The 22,940-nt window shown below is 51.4% G+C and overlaps 1 protein-coding gene across 3 annotated transcripts in view; it reads left to right on the plus strand.

The window, feature by feature from the left end:
- Positions 1 to 22,940, plus strand: part of GOLGA4 (golgin A4) — an 853,888-nt gene that overhangs the window by 13,904 nt on the left and 817,044 nt on the right. The gene's annotated exons all lie outside the window — the stretch shown is intronic.

The following is a 22,940-nucleotide window of genomic DNA, read 5'->3' on the forward strand; positions in this document are numbered from 1 at the left end:
ATATTTTTTTTAAGTTAGAGCTTTTGCGCTTGTTTTGAGCCCCTGGTGGGCAAGATCCCAGGGGCATTTTTTAATTTTTTAAATGAGGGGGTGTTCTGACCGACTTTTTCGGCCCTCCTGTGAGAGAGGATGATTGGAGGTGACTCCAGTCTATTATCATTCTAGTGCAAGGATTAGAGCCATAGACCGGGCCTATTCACAAGGCATAGTAACGTATGTCCGTACCCTTTTCCTTAGATCAGGGCTTATAAACTTATGTTGGGGGATAGATTCATTAGTTTTTAAAATGTTTATTTTTGTTGCAAAAATCAAATAGTATCATCATCATCAATCACATAAATGCTTACATCCCTGAGGCCGGTTCATGGTACAAAGCAAATGTAGACAATACGTATGTTTTCGGACCTCTTCCGATTATGTAGCAGCATCATTTATCAAAGTGATCAGATGAACTGAGCGTATAAATGTACCGTAAAAAATTACAATTAGCTTTTTGTGTTTTTTGTGTAACATTGAACAGAAACTAAAAGAAATTGCACACATGAATCAGCATGTCGACTCAGTACAGCATCTAGCATCATAGTTGTCATGTGAGGGACCAATCATACATTCTCCGTATCCTGAGCCCTTTCTATACCACCCGCCATAAACCCTACTACAAAACCCTCCCATTCCTCCATGTGTGTCGCCCATCACCCTGCCCCGATCCCCATTCAGTGTTCTTCTTCATCATCAGAACCCTCAAGATCCTCCTCATCCAGCGGCTCACATATATCCCCCCTGTAGGAATTCCACGGTTGCCAGACCCCGTTCCATTTACGAGGGTTGTCCCGTAATTTGTATACTTCTCTTTCTGTCAGCATGAGCATGTCCATATTCCGGATCCACTGCGCCAATGTGAGGAGGTCCGCCGACCCCCATTTCTGTGCGATGTCTCGTTTGGCCGTGACCAGCCCTATCGTGGTCCATGCCCTTGCGTAGAAGGTAAGATCAGTAGGCCCCCACACATTCAGTAGACACATCCGCGGGTCCAGTGTGAGTGATGTGTGAAGTGTTTGTGCGATGGTACGTAGAACCCGCTGCCAATAACTAACAATACATGGGCAGTCCCACAGCGTGTGTATAAACGTGCCCTCTGCCCCGCAGCCTCTGAGACAATAGGGATGATCCGCCCTTTGCAATTTGTGTAGTGTCGTGCGGGTGTAATAAATCCTATGTAGAATTTTTAACTGCACTAGACGGAATTTGGAGGATATACCTGCCTCACGGGGAGACGCCATGGCTGCGTTCCAGTCGGACTCATCTAGGTCTCCGACATCAGTCATCCATTTGTCTTTTAGCTTCTCCAGTGGGTCAGGTAGGTTATTGATCAATTTGCGGTATGTCAGCGAGGTTGCTCCCTCCTGTAAGAAGTCCGTGAGCAGACGGTCTTCTAGCGGAGAGGATTCCGGTGGGGATGTGTCTGGTGGGATTGCCGCCTGTAGGGCGTGTCTGATCTGTATGTATCTGTATAGTTCGTTATCCCCCAGCTCATACTGTTCCTGAAGAGTTGCAAAGGAAACCACCCCCTCTCGAGTCCACATGTCCCCCACATTTGAAATCCCGATGTTATCCCATTGGGTAAAGCCCTTAGTGCGTCGCAGATGTCCCAGTGCCTTAGTGTCCCATAAAGTTGTAAGTTTTGTGATGGTCCCATCCCATTTTAGTTTCGCTTGCGCCTTGTACCACAGGTGAACAGTGTGTTTCGTGGGTCCTACGAGTTTCGCCGCAATGCCGCGGTGATACAGTGGGGCCAGCAGGCTGTTCGTGCCCAGTTGTGCCCTGTCTGCCTTGAACGCTGGATCATCTTGCGGGACGTGTACCCACTGATTAAGGATCTTGAGTTGGGCCGCCCAATAATACAGTCGTATATTGGGCAATGCGATGCCCCCATCGTACCAACTTCTATTCAGCTTTGTGTGTGAGATCCCGGCTGGCCGGTTTCCCCAGAGCAGGCCCGTGACCTGTGCTGTTATTTTTTGGAGGAAGCTGTCCGGTATCAAGCGTGGGGCGTTCTCGAGAACATACAGAAAGCGCGGCAGGGCCATCATTTTAAACAACGCCGCCCTACCCAGCAAAGTCAGTGGGAGTTCTTTCCAGTGCTGCACGTCGTTACGGAGTCGGAGCAAGGGAGGCTGCAAATTAAGCTGCGCAAACTCCGCCTCGTCGCGGGTAATATGGATACCTAGATATTTAAAGGACGAGGGTGCTATTTCCAGCGGACAGGAGTCCGGAAGTGGCGGAAGTGGCCCCTTGAGTTCAAAGATTGTCGACTTTGCCCAATTAATGGTGTACCCTGATACTCGCCCATGGGAATTACATAGAGCCAGGAGGTTGGGAAGGCTATCTTCCAAGTCAGTAAGGTATATCAACATGTCGTCCGCGTAGAGGGACACTCTATCTTCCCAATGTGGATCCCATTGGATCCCCTTCAGGAGCTGCGTGGTACGAATAGTAACCGCCAGCGGTTCCAGAACCAGAGCCAAAAGGAGGGGCGAAAGTGGACATCCCTGCCGTGTGCCGCGTCCTAAATGTATGGTTTGAGAAATGTGGCCATTAGCTACCACTCTGGCTATGGGGTCTTTATAAAGCATACGTATCCATGAGATAAATACCGGACCAAAGCCCATACGCGCGAGCACTGCGAAGAGGTAATTCCACTCGACCATGTCGAACGCCATCTTGGCGTCTAGTGATAGGATTGCGGCCGGCTCTCGTAGCATCGAGAGCCTCGCCACAACCCCATGTACCCCGCGAAGGTTGAGGGCCGTACTTCGATGCGGCATAAAGCCGGATTGGTCTGGGTGAATCAATTGAGTTAAGCACGGCAGGAGTCTGTTCGCCAGTACTTTAGCTATTATTTTGACCTCTGGGTTCAGGAGGGAGATAGGCCTATATGACGTGCAATTGCTGGGGGATTTACCCGGTTTCGGGATGGCTACAATAGTCGCCATCCGTTGGTCCGGCGGTAATATTCCCTTCAACCTACACTCTTCGTACATCTGAAGAAGGGGCGTACTCAGGGATTCCGACATAGTTTTAAACCACTCAATGGGTACCCCATTGGGGCCCAGAGCCTTACCCGAATGAAGGGAGCCAATGGCCAATTGGACTTCGTCGACAGTCAAGGGTGCGTCGATATCTTTCGACGCCTCGTCCGTCAATTTTGGTAGAGGCACACATTCGAGGGCATCTCGAGCTTCATCCTCTGTTACCACTGTCGCAGGAGTGTACACATCATTAAAGTGATCAGGCAGAACCTCCACAATATCGCCTAGGTGGGTATGGACGACGCCATATGAGTCAGTGAGCTGCAGTATATTCCTCCCTCCCCCCTGCTTCTTATCCAGCCACGCCAGGAGTTTGCTAGCTTTGTCCCCAATATCGTAGACCCTGTGTTGTCGCGGCAATGTCCGCCAACGTTACTTTTCTCAAGTGGTCGGTGAAGCGACGTTGGTGAACCTGTAAATCGTGAAGTGTGTCCTCCGATGGGCTTGCCATATGGGCGGTGTTGGCCCTTCCGAGGCCCAACTCCAAATCTAATGCTTCCTTCCTATGTGTTTTCTTGTGGTTCGCAATGATGGCGATGGCTTGGCCCCTAAACACGGTCTTGTACGCCTCCCATAATGTGGAGGGGGAGTCTACCGAGGACCGATTCTCCTCAAAGTAGAGGCGGGTAGCTTTCTTCAGGTCCTTACTTATCTGTGGGACTTTAAGATATCCCGGGAAGATCGGGAATATCCGTTGTCGTTTAGTGCCTGTGGTGGTGACTGTCAGAGTGATCGGTGAGTGGTCCGAGATGCCTCTCGGCTGTATGCTTGCCTCGGTCATGGTAAGATGACCGTTGCCCAGTGTAAAAAAGTAGTCGATCCTTGAAAGACTATTGTGGGTGGCAGAGTAGTAGGAATATTGTTGCTGACCTGGGTGTAGTGTACGCCATATGTCTACCAAACCCTGTGCATCCAAAAAAGTTTGTAACCTGCTGGGACCATCTGTGTGTGTTCGGGCGGGGAATCGGTCGAGGGTGTCTGTGAGTGTCATATTGAAGTCCCCACCTACGAGTAAGTCCCCGTCAGGGAGATCTAGCAAGAATCTGCTAAGGTCCGGCTGGGCTACCGAGTGCAGTGCCGGCGGTATATATACGGAGACCACATTTAACAATTTCCCCTCCCACTGGCCATGGACTGCTGCGAAGCGGCCTTGATCATCGACTGCTGTTGACTTCACTATAAATTGGGAGGATTTCTTCTGCAAAATACCCGTGCCACGGGACCCTGAAGTAAATTCGGCGTGTACTATCATATGATAACCTCGCCTATCGAGAGCCCTCGTGGCCGCCCCTGTCAGGTGTGTCTCCTGCAATAGAACTAGGGCAGGTCCCTGTCTTCTAATACCCTGTAACACCAGACCCCTCTTGATCTTGTCCCCTAGACCCCCGACGTTCCACGACATGACGTGTAATGGGGTCGGTGTAGTATGGTCATCTATTCCGGTCATTAGAAAAGTGGTGAACAGCCATGAGGCCCCCCCGCCGTGAGCGAGGTGGCGTACGGTGACAAGTGTAGGGTAGATGTGACCCCTTCCAACATTCCAATTCCTCACTGTCCCAGATAGACAAGATGCTATTAGAAGAATGAAACATACCAATAAGCATGTGCGTGCATAAAACAAAAACTCGCAGGACCAAAGGGCCCTGAATTGCAAACCTTCCCGAACACCTACCCACCCCCCTCCCTGCCCCCCTGCTGCACGGACTCAAAACTGCCCACCCCCCCAACTGAGCAGAGTGCATATCCCATCCCCCAAACAGTGTACTTGCGCGTTGGGGTGGGGGACTCTCCGCTACCGGCAGTCTCTCATTCACACCCTCGGAGGCCCTTCAACCAGTGTCCAATGGTGGGAAGCGCTTGTGCAGCATTAAATGTCTATAAAGTATTAAAGTCTGAAGATCACTGTTCCTCATTCTCTTCTTGGCCGCCGTCTGCCTCCAAGGATTCGCCGCTCTCTGGTCCACCTCCCGAAGCCTGGGAGCCCTGGCGGTGACCTGCATTTCGGTCCTTCTTGTGTCGATTTGTCCGTCGTGGGTTTTGTCCCGGCCTCCATCCCTCCAGCCATTCCTGTACCGTATCCGGGTTATCAAAAAACCACGTTTTGTTCTCAGCTACCACTCTAAGCCTTGCAGGAAAGAGCATTGAGTACGGTAGTTCTCGGGACCTCAGTTCCTTTTTAACATCAAAGAAGGTTCGTCGCCGACTTGCGACCTCCGCCGTGTAGTCGGGGAAGATGGCGATAGTAGCGTTCTGTATCTTAATAGGAGAAGAAGTCCTGGCCGCCTGCAAGATGGCGTCCCGGTCGCGGAAGTTAAATAAACGGGCCACTATGGGCCGCGGAGTTGCCCCTGGCTTTGGTTGGCCTCCCGGTACTCGATGGGCCCTTTCAATGGAGAAAAAGGTTGACAATCCTTTTGGTTTAAGTTCGTCCGTGATCAAGCTCTCCACAAATAGGTCCATGGCTTTAAGTCCCTCCGATTCCGGTACCCCAATAATACGGATGTTGTTCCGCCTAGAACGCCCTTCCTGTTCATCAAGTTTCTCACGGAGCATTTTATTGTCTTGCGCCATCTTCCCCATTTCCCGCTGAAGTTCGGAGACGTCTTCCACTAAGGATTTCGTAACCACCTCCATGTTCTTAACCTTCTCCGACATTTTGTGGAGGTCGGCCCTAAGCAAGGTGACGTCCGTGGAGATCGCACCCACCGTCGTCTGTAGTTGAGCCAGAGCATGCATCACATCGTCCAGTGTCGCCTTCTTACCTCCCGGGGTATCAGCAGTCTTGCCTCCCAGATCTTTCCCCGTTACCGGGGAGGTAGTTGGCTTGTCTGAGGTGTACCTTTCAATGCGGGTCTGTGTGGCGCCGCCCTTGGGACCTTTCCCCGTCATACCGTTGGATTTCGTGCTCCTCGTGCCTCTCCGCTCCAGGGTGTCCGGAGCAGCGTGGTCGCAATACCAAAACCTAATGTATTGTGTTCAAGCCCCGGTGGGGTGTTCTGTAGGGCGAGGAGTGCCGGTATTCACCAAGTGTGCAGCAACTTTCACGGTCTAGAACCAGGGGAGACCCCGGCTCAGGAGGTCGGAGTAGGCCAAACCGCGGCCATGACGTTTCTCGGTCTCCAGACGTCAGATTTAAACGCCGCTTGTCGCTGCTTACACCACCCGGTCCTGGGCTCTGGTACCCTCCTGTAGGGCTTGAAAATTGTGTCGGATTGTGTGTCGGATAGACGAAGAGGCCGCTTCAACTGCGGAGCTCGTCCCTTATGCTGCCGCCATGATCGGCTGCTAGCCACGCCCCCCATAGATTCATTAGTACTAGTGATAATCCGTCCTTTTTCAAGAGTGTTAGTATACCTTCTATGGAGTTATGCTTATTTCGGGCCTTGTAGGCCTCAAACGGGAGAGACTCCATCTTGCTTTCTGCCCCGGCAGCTTGAGATGCTTTTAGGTCAAATGTAATGTTTTAGTTACGAGGTGTTGTTCGCTTGGAGAGAACCGGCTCAGGCTGGCCCTTATCGAAAGACTGTATTTTTTTCCACTCCGAAGACACAACATCAGGCCGGCCGGCTGGGAACGTGTCCTTGGTACGGGGAGGTACAAGAATTTGGTGGGCGGCAGGTTACTGGCCGTAACTTTCCATGAAGGAACAAGCTTCCATATTAGTGAAAGCATGAGGCAGTGAATCAGTCAGTCTGTAGGCGGCAGCTAGCCGTTAGCATCAATGCCATTAATTATTTCCAGGCAGACAGTCGCCATTTTGAAGTCCGAGAAAGACCCAAGAAGCTGATACTCTCTTAGAAAGATTGAAGTTATTTTAGTTGGAGCAGCTGGCGAGCTTTGACCTATAAGATCAGAGCATTTCGAGTGAAGCAGTTAGTCAGAAGAACGAATACCAGAGTGGCTGAAACCGAGTTATGAGATCGAAGCAGAAACGTGAAGATAGTCCGTGATTGAGAGAAGAAAGGAGTAGTGCAGAACAGCGAGAGAGAGAAAGCAGTTAATAGAAGGAAGGTTCCAGTGACTTGGAGGGAAGCAGAGAAGACAGAGCATAGCGGTGCAGACGTGTATCCGTGACTGCAGAAGTGTGACCTTAAGACGAGCCAAGGCACAGACGAGAAGGAACCTAGATGACTGCTGAATCCCGACTTCACATTAATAAGGTGATGTCAGTCTTTGTTTCATAGTGTGCACATTCTAACCTTTTACTTTCCTTTGCAGGATATATGTTATAGTATAGTATTGTGTTTTTATGATCATTGTAATAAAGTACCCCAGTTCTTAGTGAACCAACATGTGCCTCGTATTCTTGTTCAATCAGGGTAACCTGTTCTTCTAGTCAGGCATTGTTTTCATGAACGGATGTAATTCCCGGTCAGGTAAGGAGTGACTGAGCAATGAGGGAGAGAGGGGCCTCTGAAGTGGAGAATAGATTGTACATCATCTAATTCGGTAAACTGTTGTGTGATATATAATATTCTAGTATCATATCCCTAGTAGCCAATTTGTGGAGAAGTGTGGCTCACTGGTTAGATCAGGCAGACCCTGAAGCAAAGGTCAGACCCGGGACCAGGGTTCAATTCCCGACGCGGCAGGGTCTTGAGCTCAAATGTCCATGGACTCGATAATTCTCGCTTCGGTGCCTGACCTAATCATGGGTTCACACTCTGCAACTCTGGGCATTAAGCTTGCTTAATCTCCACAACGGCCCCCCGCGGCGGGATGCCTGGCTTTCACCTTGGGGATGCCCTGTAGGGGCTATCTCACAGGGAAAAGCCAGGACGGGTTCCCAAGGCAAGCGCGGAGATACCCCTTCGGGGGTCGATTCTGGCGCTATATAAGAAACATAATAATGCAAGATTCCTTCTAATGGTATTCATCGGAAAGTGATCGTCGTTGGTAAGCGGTGTTAATGAGAACACCAGGCGGGACACTGGTGCCGATACCCGCAGGATTGCGGCTTGGGATGTAAGTAATGAGAACACCAGGGAGGATACTGGTGCCTAGATCGGCAGGATTGCGGCTCGGAATGTAAGTGAGAGAACACCAGGGAGGAGACTGGTGTCTAGACACGCAGGATTGCGGCTTGTCGGGTGGGCACTGACTGTGATCAGTGTGTAATGGTAACTAATCAGAACTGCCTCCGGGTAGACCAGTCTTGGCCTAAGCTGCCGCGAGGCTAGCTGGTGTGAGTGTGATATTGTAGAAAACCTATGCATGTATATTGCTAATTTCCCCATCCTTAGGTACAAGGTGTAGATACCTATTGTAAATACGTCCTGAGGAGGGAGGTGATTACGTTCCGGCTGGGTTGGTGGTGCTCTGAGGAGCTGATCCTATCTGGTCCGAGAATCCGGCCGTTACACAGGGCAAAGACAGGACCAACACTGTATGTGATGAAATAGTTGTGCGAGTGAGCGAAGAGCAGAGCTGCAGCCTCATAAACACCACATGTGAAGAAATAGTCGTGCAAGTTGGAGAAGGTCAGGTCTGCAGCCCGAAAGACATTATAAAAGTAAGGGGCACAGATTTGGAAGCATTGTTTGATTCCTGTTCTAGAATAACTATCATAAGTGCGAAATAATTTTCCCGTGTGTCCAAGGGGAGGATAATCTTGAATAAAATGGATGTGAGGCCCGGGCGGTATGCTAGTCGCCCCATCTCTATGAAAGGTTACTTCTGGGACAACATTGAATACAGGGACAGAACAACAGTGTCTAAGGTGTATGTGTCCACAGTCGGTGATAACATTTTGGGTTGGCAGGCACAGAAAGAATTGGGGGTCTATCTTAATCCCAATAGCAATCCCCAAATCTTAATACAGGAGATACGTGAGCCAAAGGAAGATTTAGTGACAGAGTTCAAGGAGGTATTCAGCGAAGAGCTTGGATGTTTGAAGAACTACTGCCACAAGATCAAATTGAAAGAAAACGCGAAACCAGTGGTGGCCAAGGACAGGAAGCTACCCATTGCCATACAAGAAGCGGTGAAGACGGAACTCGAGAAACTGCAAAGCAGGAGTCATTGAACCAGTGGAAGCGACGGAATGGTTGGCGCCAATCGTGGCCGCCCAGAAAAAGGATGGGTCTGTTCGGCTATGCATTGATCTCAGGGCTCTGAACAAAGAGGTCGTGGTCGACCGCTTCCCGCTGCCCATCATTACCCAGCTGATGAGCATGCTAGAGGGGGCAAGAGTATTCTCCACACTGGACCTTACCTCTGCTTACTTTCAGATCAAACTGCACGAAGAGTCGCAAGAACTCACAGCGTTTGTGACACCCATGGGCGCGTACAAGTTCAAAAGGATGCCTTTTCGGGTTGTTCTCTGCGGCAGCCGTGTTCCAGAGGCTCATGGGAAATATCCTGAAAGAGATTCCTGGTGTTGTATGCTATCAGGACGATGTGCTAGTGTTTGCAAGAGACCATAAGGAGCATGATGAGAGGCTGAGACGAGTGCTGGCCAGGTTCAGGTCGCAAGGTCTAACAGTGAGGAGAGAAAAGTGCGTATTTGGCTGCGCTGAACTGGATTTCCTGTGACCCAAGGTGACGGCAGAAGGTATCCGTCCCAAAGTAGGGCTCCAGAACACCATAGTAAATTTGGTGCCCCTAGGAGCAAAGACGAAATCAAGTCCTTCATGGGAATGCTAGAGTTCTACGGGAAATTCATACAGAACCTGGCTGGAAGAACGTATGCTTTCAGACTGTTGTTGAAAAAGGAGACAGCGTTCGACTGGAGTCAGGAGTGTCAGAGAGAGTTTGAGGACGTGAGAAATGCACTTGCAGAAGCACCCAGCCTAAAGTCTTTCATACCTAACCGTGCAACAGTAGTCACTACCGACGCTAGTGCAAAAGGGTTGGGAGCAGTCCTCGCTCAAGTAAGCAAGGACGGAGAGGAAACAATAGCTTTCGCCTCAAGATCCCTTCAGAAGTCAGAAAACAACTACTCGGTGATTGAAAAAGAAGCTTTGGCGGTATTCTGGGCGTTGGGCAAATTCAGGGATTTCCTGTGGGGCACTAAATTCACCCTTCGCACTGACCACAAACCATTGGTGGAGGTTTTCAGCAAGAAGGGCCTGGACGCGATCTCTAGCAGGATCAGACGCTGGGTGGTCAGTCTCCAGGAATACACTTTCAATGTCGAGTACGTCCCTGGAACCCGTAATTTTGATGCAGATTGCTTATCAAGGCTTGTGAATGAAAATGAGGCTAATGAAGCTAATGGGAAAGAAGATGATGAAATTGAAAACAATCAGATGGAAAATGTGTGCGCCATCCAGAGGGCGATAGGAGAAGAAACATGGAAAAGTGCACAAAAAGAAGACCAAGTCTTGGAGGAGGTGTGCAAAAGAGTAAAAGACGGATGGAAACATGAAGATAAACGAGATGAGGATATGCGGCCGTTCTGGACTATGGTTGATGAATACCTGTTCAGGGGGACGAGACTGGTACCTCCCGTAACGGTGAGAGGGAATCTGATAGACATGTCTCACGATGGCCACCTGGGCATCACCAAGACAAAACAGAGGTTGAGAGAAGACTACTGGTGGCCGGGCATGGATCTCGCAATAGAAAGAAAAGTAAGAGACTGTGTTCCGTGCAGCATCAGCGACAAAGTACTGAGACAACAGACACCCCCAATGGTGTGCAGGCCACCACCTTCTGGACCCTGGGAAGAGTTGGCGTTGGACATCGTTGGTCCATTAACAGGAGAAGTGCGCACGCCGTACATTCTAGTGCTCATAGATCTGTACTCCTGGTGGCCGGAAGTGAAGTTAGTGAGTGAAGTCACCACTAAGGTCGTCATTGAGTTCCTGCAAGGGTTGTTTATTAGGGAAGGATTACCCAGCAGCCTACTCACGGACAATGGAGTGCAACTGTGTTCAAAAGAGCTGGAAGACTTCCTTGAGGAGAGAGGAATCACACACAAGCGGTGTGCCTTATATCACCCGGAGACCAATGGCATGGTTGAGCGTTTTAACAAGACCCTCAAGGAGAGTATCCAGTTGGCAAAGGCCAGTGGCATGAACTGGAAGGAAGAAGTATGGAGGCAGATTGAAGCATACAGGTTCACCCCGCACCAAACGACGGAGGTCACCCCGTTCGAGTTGCTCCGTGCAAGATCACCCAACACCAAACTATCCCCAGGGTGGATGGGGTGGAATAAGGGATGGTCAGATCACTCCAGAGAAGTGAAAGGATTAGTGAGGCAGGAAGGAGTTATGGTGAGGAGGAAAGAAAGGTTTGACAGGCTCAACTCTACACAGGAGGCAGAGTTTAAGGAGGGAGATGACATTAAGATCAGGACGCCCACGGGCAGGGCAAGGTGGTCTGAGTACAGTAGGCCCACCAAGATCACTAAATTGTTCAAGAATGCAGTGAAGACCCAGGAAGGGAAGATCTGGAACCTGGGAAGAGTAGTGAGGTTTCACCCACCCGGGCAGGATTCCAGTAGAGAATTTGAGGGTAATGGTGATTCCAAGGGAAACCAGGGTCCCACTCCCAATAAGCAGTGGCCGGTCCCCCACCCGGGTGCAAGAACTAGCCGGAGAATGACCGGACCTCCCAGACATTTAGAACAGTATGTGAGGATGTAATGTTCTGTTGTATCATTGGTTCTTTTGTTGAAATCTTATATTTCATTCTGCAGGGAAGGGGGATGTGTGGTATTTCCCACCTTGATTCCCCCCGGCGTCTCTGCATGTATGGAGCTGCTCGCGGTGACATCACTTAGAATGTCACCGCGACCAGCGTTCCAAGGCGAGCGCCGGCGAGCAGTGTGAAGCTGCCACCTGTTGTGGCCTGTGCTGTGGCTGGGGTCGTTGTTCTTCCTTTAACTTATTGAACCCAAATAAATACCGCTTTACTTCTCAACCGTTCCTGTCTACATTCTTGGACCGATGCTACACATATTTTCTTTAAATTCACATTAAATTTCTCAGTCATGTGATAATGAAGTCTGACATTCTCAGTAAAACATGTACATCCAACAAGGGCAGAGACTGCCGGTTGATTCCTTTGTGTTCTACTGCAGCTTCCCAGAGTGTTCTAAAGAAAAACTAGAGCGCTAACAGCCTTACTATTGACAAAATTATGGCACACCTGAAGCCATCTTGATTGGAATAAACTGGTAACACTTAAAACCTTTAATTTAAAAAGGAACAAAATGAGGGGGTTCATTTTGTCATAGAAATTATGGTTAGTGTTGTAGAAAGGAAAATTAGGGCATGTTTTAAGAGAGATCTCCTCTTCTATTTAATTTGAAAAATCTGTCATGCAGACTGAACAATCACTTTCAATACTAGCAGTAGACTTCCAGTTAACTCCCTGGTGAGCACTACCCTCTACTCTACTCAAACACCACTGCACTACCCTAAACCTAAAATACATTCCCACAGCACGACTACCCTACACTACCCAAATACCACTGCACTACCCTAAACCCTAAATCTACCCCAGCACGACCACGACACTACCCAAACACCACTGCAGTACCCTAAACCACTACCCCAGCACAACCCACTACACAAACACCACTGCACCACCCTAAACTCTAAATCTACCCCCACCACGACCCCCTACACTACACAAACACCACTGCACTACCCTAAACCTAAAATACATTCCCACAGCACGACTACCCTACACTACCCAAATACCACTGCACTACCCTAAACCCTAAATCTACCCCAGCACGACCACTACACTACCCAAACACCACTGCAGTACCCTAAACCACTACCCCAGCACAACCCACTACACAAACACCACTGCACCACCCTAAACTCTAAATCTACCCCCACCACGACCCCCTACACTACACAAACACCACTGCACTACTCTAAACCCTAAATCTACCCCCAGCACGATCCCCTACACTAACACCACTGCATGACCCTAAAACACTACCCCAGCACGACTCCCTACACTACCCAAACACCACCACTGCTACCCTAAAGAACACTAAAACACTACAGCAGCATGACCCCGTACACTACCCAAACACCTCTGTACTGCCCTAAAACACTACCCCAGCACGACCCCCTACACTACCCAAACACCACTGCAGTACCCTAAACCACTACCCCTACACTCCATAAGTAACACTTTTCCACCCTAAAACCTAAAACACTACCCCGCATGACCCCCTACACTACACAAACACCTTCCCAAACCCTAAAACACTACCCCCAGCACGACCCCCTACACTACCCAAACACCACTGGACTACCGTAAACCCTAAATCACGACCCGTACACTACACAAATACCACTGCACTACCCTAAACCCTAAAACACTACCCCTGCACGACCCCCCTACATAATGAGGAATTTATGCAGTCCCTCGTTTCGTATCCTCCTTTACAAACATGTCTATTTGCAGTTTCACGGTTTCGCTTTTAGCATAGTTTGTTTCCGTGCCTCTAGACTGAGGAAAAGTATTTCACTAGAGCGATGTCACATAATTGAGCCCTCCATTCAGACCTATGAAAGTGCCTCAGTCCTTTTTCAAAGGTTTGTTACGGGTATTTCTGCAGGCAGTTTGTTCAAATATAGATATTATTGAGAACATGCTAAGCAGTAGAACAGTTGAACTCTGATTGATCGCTTGCCATTTAAACGGTAAGACCGGTGTAAAAAGGGGCGTGGCCTCGGACCACCTCTCTGCAACCCAGCTCTGTGGCGCTTACTGGAGGTACCTGGTGGGCTAGTTGGACCCCAGAGACCCTGAAGATTCAAGGGGACTTAATCCCCCAACTTAAAACGCGCCATGGGTGCGTTTGCACAGTGGTGAAGGAAGGGGGCTGGGCCTGAAGTGACATGTGTGCATACACGCCCTGTGGCGCCTTTTAGGTTGGGGAATTAATTCACAAATTGGGACTTGCCTTGGTTAAAGAGCCAATAGAAGAAACTATAGGACGTCCTGGTGGTCTAGTGGTCTAAAAAGTAGCTGTAACTGGATATGGCCATGTCAAAAATTTAAACTCATTATCATTTATCATGTCTTTGTCTGCCCATTTCTGAATAAGTTCATGATATTTATGAATACTCACAATATATTCATCGTTAGTTAAATTAGCATAACATGTAGTGTTAGATAATTGCCGAAGTGCTTCTTTGGTATACATTTCTCGAGACATTAAGACAATATTTCCTCCCTTGTCTGAGGGCTTGCATACCAAGTCCGGATCACTCTTTAGATGTTGTATCGCTTCTCATTGCCCTTTGGTCAAATTAATTGCCATATTTGACGACTGTCTCATCCTCATTGCGGTCAGTTCTTTTTTGACCGATTCCTCAAAAACGTCGATGGTGTAATAGGGCAGTGGTTCCCAAACTTTTTCGACCCGCGGCTCCCTTGACCCATTGGCCATTGCCCGTGGCTCCCCACTGACAGCCATTAGCTTTCATGACTGTATGAGCCATATAGCTAATTGGATGACAGCCAATTGTCTAAAGCTGAATTCATCCAAAACTGAGGTTTTGGTGCTGGGGAACAAACCCTCATTCTGGACGGATAGCTGGTGGCTGGTCCAACTTCGTTCTTTACCTAAACCAGTGCTCAAGGCCAACAATTTAGTAGGTGTCTTTGACACCAAGCTGTCCTTTGAAGCGCAAATCAACTCGGTCACCTAGGCCTGCTTTTTAGGGCTCGCGCCCTGCGTTGCATGGCCTTTCGCTGCGTGTTTTTTTTGTAAAATAGACACCAGTAGGCCAGTGTAGAGGACTGACAGGATGGAGAACAATCTCATTAAATGTATAAAAAGACAGGAGTCCTCTACTCTCGTGTATCTGTCAGAGGAGTGTACTATGAGATCAACCAGCACGAACGGGACCCGTGGGCTGATGTAAAGTAATATTTCCCTTGCATGAGAGGAATGATTTAGAATACAAATTTGCACTCGCTTCTAATCATTCCCCTTGTTTAAGTACATCTCCTTCAAGAATGTAAAGACTGCCCTACACCATCTCATGAAGTGTATATTCTGTGTTGCTTGGAGGGGTGGCCCATCCACCCATTTTTTGTGTGATCACCCTTTATGTTGTCTTTCTGGACGTGTGGACCTATATGTCGGTGCTAGAGAAAGTGACCAGTGTGCACCACATTGCCAAGTATTAGTCTTTGTAAATGGGTAGTTTAGGGAGTTGCAACAATGAGACTTAATGATAAGGGGTGGTTCCAGTTATCATGATCAAGTGTGGAATGTGAAGGATATGAGGGATGAATGCAAGGATTGGCGTGCTTTGTTCCCTTTGTGTTAAGTAGTAGTTTGGAAATGTTCAAAGACTTTATGCACAGAATCTTCCAGACGTATGTGGGCCAGGCCAAGGAGTTGAGAGCAGAATTAAGAGAATTGGACCAGCTGTGAGTTCAATACATTATTGGAAGCTTTTAGTCTTCCGAGTGGTTTTCTCCTGAGGTTTTGGCCTAGAAGCTCACAACTTCACTGAGAATTGATGTTGATTTGAAGGCCATCAGTGACCGCATATGGATAGACTAGTGCCTCTTGCTCAATCCAGGAGACATCATAGCAATACCACGAGGATTTATGGGTATTGACTTTAATCATACCAACTAATGGGGCTTCTAGGTTAAACGTTATCTTTGGATTAGCATCTAAAGCAACTATTTCCCAGAAAGCCACATGTCTGCTGTTTCTTCGATGGCATCCCTGGTTATGAGTAGGACACTCGTGAACATTAGCAGGCCTTAATTGAGGCACTGGAATTTTTCAAATCAGGTGGATTGACCATAGAGCGTGCAAATGTAGGATTGGAGTTAGTAGTGTGGATTATCTGTAGCATCACATGAGTGGAAAGGGCATCACACTAAAGTTTATTGAAGGCGATAATTATAGTTTTGAGTCCCGGTGACAAAGGCCTGCTACGTTACTTTTGTTTTTTGCAGACTATTTTGGCAAGTTATTTCCCATTTTGCAGATAAGGGCCAATGTTTGAAGGGAGATAATGAAAAAAACTAGAGGTGGATTGTGGTGTGGGGGCTGTCCGAGGATGTCTGAAATACTGAAAGTAGAAATTGATGTTGCTTTAGAATTGAAATCTTTTAATTTACAGTACAAGTGTCTTTGGAGCAGATTATAGCAGATATTGGCACTGCACGGATGCAGATAGAGGATGGCCTGGCTGAAGTATCTGCGTTTTTGAGGGCAGTCAAACCTAATTTTTTCTTTGTTGAAAGATAAGCTATAGTATCTATCGAGGGGTTCCTATTTTTAAAAGTATATGTGGGGACAATTTGTGGGGCAAATTTATAATAAATTCTTGGTTTATTTGTTCACAATCAAGGAGTCTCGTGAGACCATATCTAGAAATATCAAGTGCAAAAATAGTTTACAAGAACTTTCCGTCCAAGGGGAACATGTTGTTGGGTTTTCCACCACCACAAAAGAAATAGTTTATGTGCTATGCTACGTAATTGGTTTAATGTAGGGCATACTAATAAGTGTGTTGAAAAGAAGTGCAAAGATGAGCTTTTGGCAGCTGGGTGTTGAACAAGTGTTAGGAAAAAAAGTGAGTGATTGTGTAGGCTGAGCATTGAGTGACCAGGACAAAAGAATGATGGGTTATCCTGTGAGAGGGATAGAACTTTCCGAAAAACAATGACAAATGGTTGCATTATTTACATATTGCAGGTCACCGTGAAATACCTTGTGGACTTAGCAAGACATTCGATCTCCTAGTTTCAAAGAAGTCCCGGTTGACCACCTTACAGACCCTTTCAGCACAGAATAATTGACTTGGATCTGGGAGAAAACCCCAGGGCGCTCCAAAATGTTCTTTTACAAAGCAAACTCGCCCACTTCTGTATAGGAGGAGTTTGGGCTAGCATGTAAGTTGTTCCCCCCCTTACCACCATGCTGGAGCCAATACAAACCCCCCATAGTGCAAGCACCATCTCCCCAGGGCCATGTATCTGTAGCGCACCTCCCCAGCCCTGGATTATATGCTGCAGCACCATTGCCTCAGCATGAGCCAAAGCTTTAAAAAGAAGCATTTACAATGCAATAGGTCTCGCATTATTAAAGTTTGAGCTATTGGCATTGTAAATGACAATGCCTTCTGTTCATTTGTTTTTAAAACCTGAAATCGGGGGGGCGTGGCTTCGAGGGCGAAGATGGCGGACGCGGCTCTGTAGAGCTCCTGCCAGCCCGTTCTTTATCCGCTAACTTATCCTGGCCCTACCTCTTCTTCCCCCATCTCAGCTAGTGCAGGAGTTTCCTGGAGTCCAGAGGATCCCGGTGGTGTGCTTCATCGAGCTCCGGGCGCCCGCTGGCGCGACCATCGAGGGCCGTCCATTCTGGGCCTACTTGCCGCGTGGCGAACCGGGGCCTCGATTTTTCATCCCTCCGCTGGTGGCACCACGGGGCCGGCGGGGTCTCAGTCAACTTGGCCCGCGCTATCGGGGCGGAGTCACTGGAGCCGGAGTCAAGGGCTCGTGACCGTGCCCGACAGAGAGTGGTCCCGGCTCGTCGATGGAAGGGACCTACAACTTATCCTGATTGCCCCGTCTTGTCTCTAGCGGGGCTGCGGCGGGCCCGGGGACGGAGGATCCGGCGGTGGGCCCTGGCCTGGTGGCCCCGGCGCCTCGGAGGAAGGAGGAGTCCCCCCCATCGCTCCAGGGTCTGCTTTCTCTCCCGACGACGTGGGACGGCCTGCACCCGTACCCGTCCCTTCAGTGACCCGTAGCGGATTCTTTCCATCGGTCCGCCCCGTTGGCGGCCATGACGAGGGGCAGAGGCGGCCACACCGCGGCCACGACGGGGCCCATGGACAAGTTTGCTGGCCCCGGGAATGGTGCGGGAGCGGCCGGAGGGAGTCAGACGGCCGGCCCGGACAATGCAGCGTTGCTCACGGCCATCACGCAATCCCGGGACATGCTGGACGCTAAGATCGGCGCGGTGGGCGCCGACGTGATGTTGCTGCGCCAAGACCTCCGCAATGCGGTGGCCAGCATCACAGAGACAGAAACCCGGGTCACGACGGTGGAAGGCGATGTGGGTGCCCTGAAGAAGAGGGTCGCCGACCTGGAACAGACGCAGCGGGGCCTGGCGCTCCGAGTGGAGGACGCCGAAGGGCGGGCACGGCGAAACAACCTCCGCTTTGTGGGCTTTCCGGAGGGGTGCGAGAAGGGGCCTATGGACGTCTTCCTTTCCCGGTGGCTGGAGAGCTGGTTGCCCCCGGACGTCCTATCGAACTGTTTTGTGGTGGAACGAGCCCATCGGGCCCTGACACAGAAGCCTCCGGCTGGAGAGCGGCCTCGCCCGATCATAGCCCGGATCCTGAACTACCACGACAGAGATGTCATCCTCCGGGAGGCGAGGCTCAAGGACGCCCTGCAGTTCGATAATTGCAAAATCATGATTTTCCCTGACTATACAAAGTTGGTTCAACAGCAGCGACACTCCTTTCTGGCGGCTAAGGCCAGACTCCGGGGCCTGAAACTCCAGTACTCCCTGCTATACCCGGCCCGCCTTCGGGTCATTTTCAACTCAAGGACTCACTTCTTTGATACCCCGGAGGCCGTCTTTGCTTGGACCGACGAGGCCGTCCGGCTTCGCCCACATGTTCAGCCGGGGCTCCACGCCGGCTCTCCCCGCAGTTCTTCTCAGGAGCGGGGCGAACAGCTGGCCAAAGGGAAGCGGCACCGCAAGTCCCGATCGAGGCGGAGATCCCTGTCTCGGGACCCTCTTTTGGGCGACACGCAGCCGGAGACAGATCATTCTGGCGGGGGGTCGTGACTTCCAACGGCTGACCCTTCTACTGATATCTACTTCTCGCTTGGGGTCACCTGCTGACACGGCGGTGCGCTGTTCAACGATCCAGGCCGGATCTGGTGCAGTATTACTTGGCCTTTACGGGCCTCAACTGGACTCATGTGGACCAATGCACTATATATGCGAAGTTATTGCTGATGCTTATTGATGGAGGTGGGGGGGGGGTGGGCATGTTTGGTGGGCTGCCTCCTGCTGTTGGGGTTGGGGAGGTTCGTGTTTTGGGGTGTGTGTTTGGTTAGTACTTGAGGGGTAAGTGGGATCCATTGGTATGCCTAACTTTTGGTGCTCTCAATTTTGTGCCTTAACTACCGTATGCCGCGACAGGTACTTCATTGTTTCTTGAGGTATTGGGGTGGGGGTGGGGGGTCGGGGTTGTTTTGGTGGTGTGTCGGGGGGGGTTGGCTGTGTGGGGGGTATGGGAACTGGGGTACTGTTCGTTGGGGTGCACGTGATCTTTCTGACCTATGCTACTGTGGGGGTTGGGGCCGGGGGCCGGGGTGTGTGGGGTTTGCTGTATCGAGATGATGGCTGATGTCCCTTGCTTGGCGCCTTCTGGCGCCGCTATGCACATTCTTAGCTGGAATGTCCGGGGTCTCTTGGATAAGATAAAACGGGGGGCGGTACTACGCTGGGCCAAAAGGGATCTTGCAGACGTGCTTATGCTCCAAGAAACGCATATGCTTGGTACGAGGGCCCTAAGTCTCCAGCGCTTTGGTTTCCACCAGGTGTTCCATGCCGGGTTTGCCAGGGGCTCCAGGGGGGTGGCTATTCTTGTTCATAGGCGCCTGGCGTACACACACGAGCGCCAGTGGCTAGACCCTCAGGGGCGCTTCGTGTTCATCCAAGGGAGAGTTGGTGTGGAGCCGGTGGTGTTTGGGTGTGTGTATGCTCCCCCCCCTCTGCAATGGGCTCTGGCTGAACGGCTATTCGCTCTATGGGCTGAACTCCCTGATTCTTTGGCGGTTATTGGCGGCGATTGGAATGATGTGGTGAATGTGGCTGTGGACCGGCAGCGGAGTCTTGGGGTGGCGCCTGTCCCCGCTCCTACGCGGCTGGGCGCTTTGTTGGATGTATTGGGTTGGGCTGATGTATGGCGGCATTTACACGCGGAGCACCGCGAGTACACTTACGTCTCGGCGGTACATGGCTCCCTTTCGCGCCTAGACTATGTCTTCGTCCCACGGGCCTACCTTGCCAGAGTGAAAGGGGCGGCGATTCGGCCTCGCGGGCTCTCCGACCATTCCCCGGTGGCGGTCCAGATAGACCTACATAGACCGCGCCAGCCCTTCCGATGGCGGATGTCCACGTGGCATCTGCAGCGACCCGACTACTCCCAGCATATTCGTGGCGCTATTGCCCAGTACTGGCAGGATAATCTAGATGTGGGGGTGGTCGCGGTGACAGTTTGGGAAGCCATGAAACCCACGCTACGGGGTGTCGATCTAGCATGGTGCTCGTCGGCTCGCCGGGCCCGGTTAGAGGGCATAGCCGTGGCGGCGGAGCGGGTGGAGGAACTAGAGGCGCGCCACAGAACTGCGGCGGATGACATCTCCCTGCGACAACTCCTGCAGGCGCAGCGGACGCACTCTGCAATCTTATTGAATGAGGCTCGACAAGCGTGGCTGGCCACCCGTAGCCGGGTGTATCAGTGGGGCGACAAATCGTGCAAGATGCTTCATCGACTATGTCAACAAACCTTGCAGCCTCTTACGCTCCCGGGCCTTGTAGACGCTGCGGGTGTGGCTATCACGGACCCGGCTACTCTGGCCGCAAGCTTTGCGCATTACTATAGGGGTCAGTACGCCTCCCGGGAGGCTCTTGCTCCCGCCGCCATCGCCGACTATCTTGCCTTGGTCCCCCCGGCTGCGGTGTCAGATGAGGTGCGGGACGCTCTTGACCTCCCCCTGACGGCGGAGGAACTTGGAGACACGCTAGGTCAATTGAATGTGGGCAAAGCGCCTGGACCAAGCGGCTTCCCCAGTGAGTTCTATCGAAAATTCCATCTGCAGCTGGGGCCGCATTACCTACGTGCATTGGAGGCAGCGCGTGGGCAGGGCCGCCTCCCGCCGGACTGGCGGCATGCTGAGATCGTTGTGTTCCAGAAGCCGGGGCGACCCCCGGACCGCCACGACTCCTACCGACCTATTTCCCTTATTAATTTTGAGGCCAAGCTCTTGGCCAAAGCACTCGCGAACCGCCTGCTTCCACACATCACTGCCCTCGTACATCCTGATCAAGCTGGCTTTATGCCGCGCCGGGCGACGCGGCACAACATTCGGCGGGCGCAGGCGGCGATTGATGCTATCGGTGTCTCAGAGGATCAGGCGGCGTTGTTGCTGGCCGACATAGACAGCGCCTTTGACTCAGTCAGTTGGACCTTCCTATTCACTCTTCTACCGCTGTTGAACCTTGGCCCGACTTTCATCTCCTACGTCCGCTTGCTCTACACGGAGGTTACTGCCTCGGTGCGGATATCGGGGGCGGCCTCGGCACGATTCCCGGTTACCCGAGGCACACGTCAGGGGTGTCCACTCTCTCCCTACCTATTTGCGCTGGCCATGGAGCCGCTGGCTGCTAGGGTCCGCGCTGACGCGCTGTATCGGGGCTTCGTCTGGGGCTCGGATCACACGGACCGCATTGCCTTATATGCGGACGACGTGCTCTTCTTTATGACCGACCTCCGAGTTACTGGCCCCCGGGTTCTGGAGTTGATGCAGGGCTTCGGCCAGGCGTCGGGACTCTATCTTAACCCGCGCAAATCGACTCTCTGGGTGCTGGGTGATGGCACGATGGACCTTCCGTGGGCAGCCTCCCTTCGGATGGCAGTGGAGGGAGTGAAGTACCTGGGAGTCTTTCTCTCTGCCTCGCCTACGGTGGCGTGGGGCCGGAACATTCAGCCGGTCTGGGACCGGGTCCAGCTGGACATCAAAACGTGGACACGTATGCCCCTTAACATATATGGCCGGTCGGCCATTTTCAAAATGGTGGCCTTGCCTCGTCTTCTTTACCAGCTGCAGAACCATCCATACCCGATTGACCCGCAGTGGTTTCGCAGTGTTGACTCAGTGTTAGGCAGGTTCTTGTGGGCTGGAGGTGCCTCTAGAGTGGCGCTCCGTACGTGCTTCCTCTCTACCTACTGCGGTGGCTTGGCTACCGCGGATATGCTGTCCTACTATCAGGCCTCTCATCTCCTGGTGCTCAATGAGTGGTGGTATGGGGACCGTGGTGACCCGGCCTATGCCCTGGAGCACATTCTGATGGACGGCGCCTCTCTCCACACTCTGCTGTACTCGGCCAGGAGGAGACGGCTGCTCCCCCGCGTGACCCAGTTAGTGTTTGCCGTTTGGCGGAAGGCTCTACACCGCATGGGGTGGTGGGGCAAACTTACGGCGGAGACTCCGCTGTGGCGTAACGGCCTGCTGCCGGCGCTGGCGTCGCTGCAGGGCTTTGACGGCTGGGACGCAATCGGGATTTCGTCCCTGGGGCATGTCCTCTCCGGCACCACTCTTAAATCCTTTCAGGAGCTCAGCACTGAGTTCGACATGCCCAGGTCCCAGTTCTTTCGCTACCTCCAATTCCGCCACGCCCTTACTCCTAGCCTGGTAGGGCTGGAGCAGCTCCCAGACTTCAGTCCCATAGAAGCAAAGCTGTTTATGGGTGACTTGGGTGATAAAAAAGTCTCCCAGATCTACCGATCCCTGGTCACGCACTGCTCCCCCTCGCTCCTGACACTGAAGGCCCTATGGGCAGCCGATGTCGGCCCCTTGGACGAAGACGATTGGCGCGAAGCCCTGGAATCCCCCCGGGGGACGGCCATTGCAGTCCGCCTCCGCTTTATACAATTTAAATATCTGCACCGAGCTTATTTTACGAGGGAGCGACTGTGGCGGGCGGGTCTGATTGCCAACCCGGAGTGTTTGCGGTGTGGTTCAGAGAGGGGCACCCTCCTTCATACTGTATGGTCTTGTGAGCGGTTGACTCGGTTTTGGGCTGGGGTTTGGGGTTGCCTGTCTGAGGTGTTGGGATGGGATTTGCCCCGTACACCCCGGTTGGGCCTTTTG

This window comes from Lissotriton vulgaris, chromosome 4_1 (assembly GCF_964263255.1).
Source record: "Lissotriton vulgaris chromosome 4_1, aLisVul1.2, whole genome shotgun sequence".
Classification (NCBI taxonomy): domain Eukaryota; kingdom Metazoa; phylum Chordata; class Amphibia; order Caudata; family Salamandridae; genus Lissotriton; species Lissotriton vulgaris.